General features: G+C 41.2%; 1 protein-coding gene across 1 annotated transcript in view; it reads right to left on the bottom strand.

Moving 5' to 3' along the window:
* Positions 1-11,060, bottom strand: part of LOC110538463 (myocardin-related transcription factor B) — a 41,724-nt gene extending 30,664 nt beyond the window's left edge. Inside the window, exon 1 of the mRNA XM_036938322.1 lies at positions 10,898-11,060. The gene's annotated coding sequence lies outside the window, so the exon portion shown is untranslated. The remainder of the gene's footprint in view (positions 1-10,897) is intronic.
* Positions 11,061-11,518: the final 458 nt, after the last annotated feature.

Below are 11,518 nucleotides of genomic sequence, written 5' to 3'. Positions count from 1 at the left end.
AACGCATATTGGATTATAAGAAGTCCTTTCAAGTAAATTGAAAGTAAATGTTCAATTGATGATTTACAGCACAGTGGTAGAGGAGATGAATAGTTCAACTGGGTGAGACAACCTTGAGGTGTTATCTGGGTTTACCTGTGACAGTACGAGAGGGAGCAAGGAGAGGACACTGTCTGGCAGTGCTGCTGTACAACTAAATAGGTCATGGCGCTGGAAAACTGGCACACAGAGAAAATATATTTTTAGCATTGAACCCCCTTTCCCAGTCACTTTGAAATGAGAAAAAAATATTCTCTCAAAAGGAAATTATAGACCAACATGTAAACCAGATTGAGACTTGATTTTCAGCTTGAAAGTTTGCATCTCATTGGAGTGGGTTGCCGTGGTGACGCTAATTGGTGAGCAGAGTGCAGTGTTGGTTGGGGCTAAACAATAACAGGACAGGTATTTATAGATCAGTAGCTCTTCACTGGAGTGGCAGCCTTAAGATATGGAAAACAGGCACACTGAAGCCATAGGGTCCAGCTGTGACTTCATCTCCTAGAGCAGTCATCCCTCAGGGTCTCTATGCTGCCCCCTACTGATATGCAGTAGCAGTGTGTGGGTAAAATCACTGGGAAAGCCATATTTGCGCATTGGGGCGGTGATATATAGGCCTAAAGGCAGAGACAATAAGAAGACACAGTGGACGAATAAATTCAACAACACCTTTGTTTTATCACAAAACCGGATAGCTACCTCTGTCCAGTGAAGTCCACGGCGCATATTGCATGTAACGTACAGTTACATGACCTACAGAATGGTCAAGCAAGTTAATGTTTCCGACATTCTTAGACCACTAAACAACTATAGATTAAGAATCACAGAGAGTTACCGCAAGTTGGGGCGGCATGGTAGCCTAGTGGTTAGAGCGTTGGACTGGTAACCGGAAGGTTGCAAGTTCTACGCCCAAACCAAAAGACTGCTGAACAATTTAATAAAATCGTCACCGGACAATTTACATTGACTCCCCCCCTCCCTTTTGTACACTGCAGCTACTCGCTGTTTGTTTGTTATCTATGCATAGTCACTTTGCCCCCACCTACATGTACAGATTACCTCAACTAGCCTGTACCCCTGCACACTGACTCGGTACCGGTGCCCCCTGCATATAGCCTTGCTATTGTTATTCTTATTGTGTTACTTTTTATTATTACTTTTTATTTTAGTCTACTTTAGTAAATATTATCTGTACTGTTGGTTAAGGGCTTGTAAGTAAGAATTTCATGGTAATGTCCACACTTGTTGTATTCGGCGCATGTGACAAATAAAGTTTGATTTGATTTGATCATTAAATCACCTCTGCTTAGTCTAATACAGTGCCAACTAAAAGATACCAAAACCTATTTAATCCAATCAATGTAAGCTAAATATGATGTGGCTGTCCATGGTTCTGATTTCTGTGTGTGCGTGTGTGTATGCGCGTTCGTGCAAGTAGAAAAACTCACCCTACTAAGAGAAACACCAATGCCATCCTACTCTCTTTCATGCTGACCAAACTATCACTCAGTCATACACTACACACCTTTATTTTTTGTTGTCCTAGGCTACCTGGCTAAAATGCTTGCTTGCTACCCTAACTTCCATTCATGGGCAATGTTAGCTAGTTAATATTAGCCTTCTACATCTAGCTACTGTACATATTGAACTTCCATCCTCTCAGCCCAGGGGCACAACAATATATGAATTCATGGTTGGATCAGAATTGCCATTATAATCATATGCCATTAAGGAGAATTAAGTAAAACCAAAAAAAAGTCCAAACAAATCTCTATCTCAATCCATGGCTAATTTAGGAAGGGGACAATTTTAGCTAGCTAGCTAGCAACCAGAGGACAACAACACAACGAGATACAACAATTCTAGTTTTTCTGTCAATGACGTATGCTCTCAATGGGATTTGATAGGAGTGACGCCAAAATCCAAGCTGGCTTCCTTTGACACTTTTTTGTTGTTGCGCCAGGACCATTCACAGTTTCAGCTCAGTTTAGCTCAATGCATTTTTTCTACTTTTTTTTAATCAAAGGAGGCCAAACGCTCGCTGGCTTCCCATGCCTTCAATGCTATGGCGGCAACAATGTCATCCTCGTTTGGACCAGACAGCATCAGATAGATGGCCTACACAGAGAGAGATAGAGGGGTGCTGTTTGCTTGCTCAGATGCTTTCTCCTGTGAGATATATTCAGCCTCTCGTGAATTGAAGGAAAATGATGAAACACTTTGCCTCAGTAAATTACAACCAAGAGGCAGATGAGGATGTATACATGTCCAGACAATGGGCTGCCTGTATGACTCAAAAGCTGACCTCTTCCTGACACAACAAGTCTGCTATCGCAGCAGGGGTTTGATTCTGTGTAACCCACATGGCCTACTGGCAGTGGATTGGTTTCACAATAGTGTAGAAATTAATACTTGTCCCCTGCACATTCTTCAAAATACACATGATGCCAACACTAAATCTTTGTCCCTTTGAACTGACACAGCATATCTATGTCATAGGTTCCTTGTGTACCACAAGGTTAAACCCCTAGTGAGCATGAGGCCACCTCTGTTGGGGCCGAGGCGACAGCTCAAAGCCTGCCTCGCCCGAGTTCACTTGCAGTCCACTGAATTGGGATGTACCGTGTCACCACCTAGGGCAGGAAGTGAGCCACATAGTGCACATGACTAAGCATTGAGTGTCATCGTAGTAAGAATTCCACCCTATCCTGGGGGTTAAAAGTGTCCTCATGGATCCATGGTCATCGTGTTTGTCCTCGTGGTTGGTGTAGATGCAATTTGATGCTAAGTAGCTACGCCATGTCAAATCTGATCACAGTGCATGGACTCATTTGAGACTTGTTGGGACACATCTGTAGAAAACAACTGACAGACATGGGAGGCAAAGCCTGTGATCTGCTTGTTATCTGGATCATTCATGAGAAGACACAGACAGTGGTGAGATAAATAAAAAAATCATTATGTCCTATCAGGAAATAGTAAGACTTAAAAGCAATTCAGCACAACAGGAGTTAGAACAGAAGAAGTTGAAATGAAAAATCCTCAGTGGTGACAGAAAGAGGATTGGGAAAAAACTCAAATGTCTGTGGAATAGAGACAAAAATGGTATGTTACCACATTACACATTTATAACTTGAACCTCAATAGCCACCAGTTAGCCAGAGGAGGTCTACTGTATGGCTAAAAATAGCTGATAGTACTTGCCAGAATAAGCTGCTGGAAAAAAGACAGGAAAAAAAGCCTCCTTTTCCATGTGTGTCTCAGGCCATATGGGTCTCACCGCACTCAGAACTGCACAAACGAAAACCGTGTGAGACTGACTACTGCAGCACTGCAGAAAGAGGAGGGGGACTTCCTCATCCTTAACCCCCCCCCCCCCCCCCCCCCCCCCAAAATTCCCCCATTTCAAACACTGTAACTTTCCCATAAGTCTAATAAATTCTCCAGTGGCCATGACTGAGAACCCCTGTAGGGTCCAGGCAGCGGAGCGGGCCACTGCACTCAGCATTGGGTCAGTGGAGGAGGGGGCGGCTGGACCGGCCGACCGCAGACAGAAATAGCCTTCCACTTGGCCGTTGGCATGTTGGGACTCATGGCATGGGCATGGGAGTAGGGAGGGAGTATCTGTTTTGGTCTAAAATCACAGTTGGGGAGTGCTGCTCTGCTTTCCAGATGGCAAGTTTCCATTCAAACAATGTTACTGGGAGAGTTTGAGGTCGTCATTTAGTCCAACTAAAATGACCTATGATAAAATAATGAGGCAGATACTACTGCAATGGAACAGATATACTATACAACACAATGACCTGTGCTCCAGTATTACCAAATAAGGATGTAGCCTATACCTCTTGATATTTTACCATTTCAAATTCTAGTATATACATTGCCTTCAGAAAGTATTCATATTTCATACTTATTTCACATTTTGTTGTGTTACAGCCTGAATTCAAATGGGATTAAATAGATTTTTTCCTCTCATCCTCTACACACAATACCCCATAATGACAAAGTGAAAACATGTTTTTAGAAAATTTTGCAAATTTATTGAAAATGTAATACATAATTATCAAATGTATGTAAGTATTCACATCCCTGAGTCAATACATGTTAGAATCCCCTTTGGCAGTGATTACAGCTGTGATTCTTTCTGGGTAAGTTTCTAAGAATTTTTCCACACCTGGATTGGACAATATTTGCACGTTATTCTTCAAGCTCTGTCAAGTTGGTTGTTGATCATTGCCAGACAGCCATTTTCAAGTCTTACCATAGATTTGAATGCCGATTTCAGTCAAAACTGTAACTAGGCCACTCAGGAATATTCAATGTTGTTTTGTTAAGCAACTCCAGTGTATATTTGGCATTGAGTTTTAGGTTATTGTCCTACTAAAAGGTAAATTTGTCTCCCAGTGTCTGTTGAAAGCAGACTGAACCAGGTTTTCCTCTAGGAATTTGCATGTGCTTAGCTCTATTCTGTTTATTTTTTATAAAAAACAAGCATTGCCGATGACAAGCATATCCATAACATGATGCAACCACTACCATGCTTGAAAATATGAAGAGTGGTACTCAGTGATGTGTTGTGTTGTACTGTATTTGCTCCAAACATAATGTTTTGAATTCAAGTTTATTTCCTTGACACATTTCTTTTGAATATTACTTTAGTGTGTTATTGCAAACAGGATGCATGTTTTGGAATATTTTTATTCAGTACAGGCTTCCTTCTTTTCACTCTTGTCAATTAGGTTAGTATTGTGGAGTAACTACAATGTTGTTGATCCATCCTCAGTTATCTCCTATCACAGCCATTAAACTCTGTAACTGTTTTAAAGTCACCACTGGCCTCATGGTGAAATCCCTGAATGGTTTCCTTCCTTGATACACCATCCAAAGTGTAATAATAACTTCACCATGCTCAAAGGGATATTCAATGTCTATTTTATTTATTTTACCCATCTACCAATAGTTGCCCTTCTTTGTCAGGCATCAGAAAACTTCCTTGGTCTTTGTGGTTGAATCTGTGTTTGAAATGCATTGCTCGACAAGGACCTTACAGATAATTGTATGTGTGGGGTACAGAGATGAGGTAGTCATTCAAAAATCCAAACTATTATTGCACACAGAGTGATCTTGAACTTATTTAGGCTTGCCATAACAAAGGGGTTGATTATTTATTGACTCAAGACATTTCACATTTTTATCTTTAATGAATTAGTAAACATTTCTAAAAACATTATTCTAATTTGACATTATGGGGTATTGTGTGTAGGCCAATTGTCACGTCCTGACCTTAGTTCCTTTTTTTATGTCTCTGTTTTAGTTTGGTCAGGGCGTGAGTTGGGGTGGGCATTCTATGTTGTGTATTCTAGGTTTTGTTTTTCTGTGTTTGGCCTGGTATGGTTCCCAATCAGAGGCAGCTGTTGATCGTTGTCTCTGATTGAGAACCATACTTAGGCAGCCTGTTTTCCCACTATGGGTTGTGGGTAGTTGTTTTCTGTGTCTGTGTTTTACCATACAGAACTGTTTCGGTTTTCTTTTATTTCTCTTGATCTGTTGTATTCGATGTTCGTTTATCTTTCATTAAAAAATGGACACTTAACACGCTGCGCATTGGTCCGATCTTTCCTACTCCTCCTCAGAAGAGGAGGAAAACTGTTACACCAATGACACAAAACATACATGTAATACACTTTCAATTCAAGCTGTAACTATATATACACTACATGATCAAAACTATGTGGACACCTGCTCGTCGAACATCTCATTCCAAAATCATGGTTATTAATATGGAGTTGGTCCTCCCCTTTGCTGCTTTAACAGCCTCCACTCCTCTGGGAGGGCTTTCCACCAGATGTTGGAACATTGCTGCGGGGACATCCATTCAGGCACAAAACCAATAGTGAGATCGGGCACTGATGTTGGGTGATTAGGCCTGGCTCACAGTCGGTCGTTCCAATTCATCCCAAAGGTGTTCGATGGGGTTGAGGTTAGGGCTCTGTGCAGGCCAGTCAAGTTCACCCAGAGGCAGTTTGGAGCTTGGTAGACAATTTTTATACGCTACGCGCTTCAGCACTTGGCAGCCCCATTCTGTGAGCTTGTGTGGCCTACCACTTTGTGGCTGAGCCGTTGTTGCTCCTAGACGATTCCACTGCACAATAACAGCACATACAGTTGACCGGGGTTAGCTCTAGAAGGGCTGAAATTTCCCTAACTGATTTGTTGGAAAGGCGGCATCCTATGACGGTGCCATGTTGAAGGTCACTGAGCTCTTCAGTAAGGCCATCCTACTGCCAATGTTTATCTATCGAGAAAGCATGGCTGCATGCTCAATTTTATACACATGTCAGGAATGGGTGTGGTTGAAATAGCCGAATCCACTAATTTGAAAGGGTGTCCAAGTACTTTTGTTTAGATAGGGTATACATGTGTATATACTATATATATGCCAAACATTTAAAAGTAGCAATGGAGACAAGATGCTAGAGTAAAAACATTTTCAGAGTGAGGACAAAAGGAAAATCTGTCTCTTGAAAGAAAGTTGTTTCTTAGAAGCCCAAAGTGGCCATGGAGAGCAGAGACCCATCGCTTTAATGTGTTTGTGAGTAGACAGAGTGCTGCTGACCCTATGTGTCCTTTGTGTAACACAATCACCAGCCTGCCATCCCGCTGACTCAGTGGGAAATGCTTCCGATTCCCTGCTCATCTCTAGCACTCCCTGCCCTTAGATTGTCATGCTGTTCATGTTACTGAAATTGATGCTGTGCCATGGAAATGTGATGCCGGGAATCAGTTCTAACTGCATTGGGAATCGGGATGATGTCAACCGGGATCATTACACTGGAGGGTAGTATCTCATGAGGTGTGAACATGTTATTCAAACAAATTCACTGGAACCGACATTCCACTCAACCCAAATATAAATGAGGAACAAATGCTTGTCATGACTTTCTGGATCATGTTCACACAGAAAACATGTCGCTCTTGTAGTATTCATAATACATTCAAGTCTGTTCGCATGGGCCCAGCAAAGTGCTGTATACACTTACGATTCCCCAGAAAAGATTAGGAATAACATTTATTCATTGGAATAAATGGTAACAATAACAGCGTCAGAACAGTGTAACAGGCCTCCTGCCTAAATACGGACAGACAGCACAGTTGGGCTGAGAAAACACACCCCAGAACACCAGGGAACCACCATGTCTGGCCTGCCCTCTCCCTGCGCTGTGCTGTCTCACTATGAATACCCAGAGATGGGCAGTATTTATGTATTTGAAATTCATAATTACGTATTTTGTCATTTGAATTACACTGGGCCGAACTACACCAATGTATTTTGTCATTTGAATTACACCGGGCCGAACTACACCAATGTATTTTGTCATTTGAATTACACCGGGCCGAACTACACCAATGTATTTTGTCATTTGAATTACACCAGGCCGAACTACACCAATGTATTTTGTAATTGTTTTTAAATATGAAAAACTTTTCTTTATAATAAAAAAAAATAGCGATTCACATTTTGTGCCCCCCTTTTACCCTGCATTGGTATCAGAAGTCTGATGGCACTATGGTGTGATAAGAACACCTGCTAAATGAACTAAATAGACACTGAGTATACAAAACATTAAGAACGCCTGCTCTTTCCATGACATAGACTGACCAGGTGAATCCAGGTTAAAGCTATGATCCCTTATTGACGTTCACTTCAACAAAATGAACTTAAATTAGTGTAGATGAAGGGGAGGAGACAGGTTAAATTATTATTTTTAAGCCTTGAGACGATTGAGACATGGATTGTGTATGTGTGCCATTCAGAGCGTGAATGGGCAAGACAAAATATTTAAGTGCTTTTGAACGAGGTATGGTAGTAGCTGCCAGGTGTGAGTGTGTCAAGATCTGCAACCCTGCTGGATTTTTCATGCTCAACAGTTTCCCGTTTGTATCAAGAATGGTCCACCACCCTAAGAACATTCTGCCAACTTGACACAACTATGGGAAGCATTGGAGTCAATATGGGCCAGCAACCTTTTGAAATGCTTTCCTCACCTTGTAGAGTCCATGCCCTGACAAATTGAGGCTGTTCTGCAGACAAAAGGGGGCGCAACTCAATATTAGGAATGTTTTAGGTCCTAAGCTCTAAGTTCCTCAGTGTAACACATCACTAAGGATCTATCATGGTCCAAACACACCGACACAGTTGTCAAGAGGGAACGACAGGTGGCTGCAAATATTTGGCATGGGACATCAGATCCTCAAAAAGTTCTACAGCTGCACAATCGAGAGCATCTTGACTGACTGCATCACCGCTTGGTATGGTAACTGCTGGGCATCCGACCGCAAGTCACTACAGAGGGTAGTGCCTATCGCCCAGTACATCACTGGGGTCGAGCTCCCTGCCATCCAGGACCTCTATACAGTGGTTCTTCCTTTAAAAGTTGCGGCGTACTGCAGCACAGCTTGCAGGATTCCGCATCATTCTATGGCACGTTATTTAAGTGTCATCCACTGTTGCCAGAATGACGCAATTTACCACAATACGTCACCATCTACCACAAACGGTAGCAGCATAAGCTCAAACTTTTAAAGGAATAACCACTGTACCAGGCGGTGTCAGAAAAAGGCCCAAAGAATTGTCAAAGACTCCAGTCACCCAAGCCAGACTGTTCTCTCTGCTCCTGAACGGCAAGCGGTATCAATGCACCGAATCTAGGTCCAAAATGCTTTTTAACAGCTTCTACTCCCAAGCCATAAGACTCCTGAACAGCTAATCAAATGGCTACCCAGACCCCTCTTTTACGCTGCTGCTATTCTCTGTTTATTATCTATGCATAGTCACTTTAACCCTACCTACATGGACATATTACCTCAATTTTCTACATTGACTCTGTACCGGTACCCCTTGTATAAAGCCTCGCTATTGTTATTTTACTGCTGCAGTTGAATTATTTGTTACTTTTATTTGAACTTTTATACTCCAACACTTTTTTTCTTAAAATGTCTTAAAGCATTGTTGGTTAAGGTCTTGTAAGTAAGCATTTCACTGTCACCTGTTGTATTCGGTGCATGTGACAAATACAATTTGATTCGATTTTTATCTTATCTTTTGGACTCTCGATGCAAACTGAACTTCTCACCAGCTCTGCAAAATTACTGCAACATGAACTACTGAACGAGTGTGAGAACATTGATGCTGTCCAGGCTAGCTGCTTCAATAAACAGACTTTAAATATACAACTTTGCCCTTCTGTAGACCCTCGTAAGACTGTAATGTAAACAGGCTTCTTCCATTAGTTGCAATGGGCCCATATCAATGGACCGTGCCAGACACACCAACATCGACAGAAAACGGTAGCAAAGAAGAAAAGGAGTGTGCAATTTTCCAGGTGGTCTGCCCTTCAAGAGTTTGTCATTGATTTGACAATTTACGTTGTATACATCTGCATCTGTTGCAACAGAGATTAAATAAATTATGAAAGATAGTTTATGAAGTAGACCGTCATGTACCATACATGTTTTCCATCTCTCTCAAATTCAACATGAAATGCAGCACACAGCACCTCTCTGTCAAAAACGGTTCTCTCTCTCTCTCTCTCTCGCTCCCTCTCTCGCTCTCTCTCTCTCGCTCTCACTCCTCTGCATTCATTGGCTGTCATCTCCCCAGAGCTGATTGACTTCCTGCCTCCACTTTGGAAAACAGTTAAGTTCCCATGATTACATCCGTTTCCTTCCTTCCTCCATCCCTCACAGTGCTGCTGGCTCAGATGGATACATTATATTCTCAGGCCCTACACCCACAGTCACATCCATGTGCATCATACAGTGGTGAAAGGGTGCTGGGAGAGCAATCTGGCTCAATCTAGAAACGGTTTTCCCTTGAGAGACGCTTTCTGGTTACATGGGTTTGTTTGGTGAGTGGGATTTCAAAACGAATGAAGTCCGAAAAGACTTCAAATATATGTCGGGTTTGTTAACAGTGTTAAGCGGCATATAAACTCCCAGAGTTTTAACAGAGCATTTAGAGTTCATCTCAAGGCGTCAATCAGCAGTAGAAACAATAAGGAGCTAGAAACAGAGCTGCCATGTCTATTGACAACAACAAAGTGGTTCCCCACTCCTAGTTCGGTAAAAAGCTATGGGATGGGGCTGGATAAATGTAACCTCTCTCAAATTCATAGACATAGCTATGGACTCAAGGACTGACCATCCATGATATCAAAATGATAGTTTTAACCATGTTTGTTTACATTTTCTTTGTTTACAAATGTTGGAGTAAAACAAGCTTATATTTTGGGTTCTGATGGGGTATGAAATTAACAAGTTGCATTAACAAGTTATATTCTTCTAGAATCAATGGGTACATATAATTAATGTACAAGTCCAAAATGGATGTAGCGACGGCTGATTGCGACTTTTAACATTTAATAGACTTCCTCACATAAGAACACTACATCTAATCGAATTTAGCTCAAATCCCCCCACTATGAGATGTATTTAATTGGTGACAAATGCACGTGTGGGGCTATTGCCAAGTAGATAGACAATATTTCAAAATGTCAGGTGTGTTAGGTTACCTAATACATTATCAGAAAAGTTGCATGGTATTGTGGTCACGCATATGAGTTTTTCTACATACAATCAACATACAAAACCTGCCGTTATCGTGAGAATAGCCTGTCAAGATCTGCCATTATGTTTTTGCCAAATCTAGCCTCGCGACATTGTATCCACTGTTCATCACTTATTATTGCACTGTTACAATGCATCACCAAAGCAACCGGTGGCAGTGATGCATATTGAAACAGCCATGAAAAACAGTGACAGTAGAATTATTGAAACATTGACATGCAAATCTTACCGATGTTCCTTGGAGTTCGTTGGTATTTGTCTCGAAGGAACGGAATAGTCGCTTGTTTGAGATAATTAATAAAGAAATATCTATTTGTTTTTCTTCGGTGAAAGTGAAATTGTTGGTCTTGGAAAAAGATGGCTGCTCCTCAGCTGGAGTCGATGATGTAATCTGAATTTTAACCCTTTGATGTGTTCAATAGAAGTGTTTATTCCTGCTCCGTCTCATTCTGAATTCAATAAACACTTAATAATTGTTTTAAAATCACTGCATTTGTAAATGTTTGATATACAGTCAGGTCCATAATTATTGGCACCCTTGATAAAGATTAGCAAAAAATACTGTATAAAATAAATAATATAAATACTGAACGATATTGTATGCTCCAAAACGATGGGAAATAAAAAAAAAAGTACTAATACAATTGCTCAGAAAAAGTTATTTTGTTAAGCAAGAATTAAAACAATCGAAAAAGATTTTTGGCACCTCTGGATTCAATAAGCAGAAAATAACCCCATATCTCCTTTAAAATATGGTGGTGGATATTTGATGTTATGGGTTATTTTGCTTCCACCGGTCCTGGCTGGGGCAATGTTAAGGTCATCGGCATCATAAACTTTACCCAGTACC

This window comes from Oncorhynchus mykiss, chromosome 12 (assembly GCF_013265735.2).
Source record: "Oncorhynchus mykiss isolate Arlee chromosome 12, USDA_OmykA_1.1, whole genome shotgun sequence".
In the NCBI taxonomy this organism is placed as follows: Eukaryota; Metazoa; Chordata; class Actinopteri; order Salmoniformes; family Salmonidae; genus Oncorhynchus; species Oncorhynchus mykiss.
Note: the sequence above shows the minus strand (reverse complement) of the source record. Positions and strands in the feature narration are given on the sequence as shown.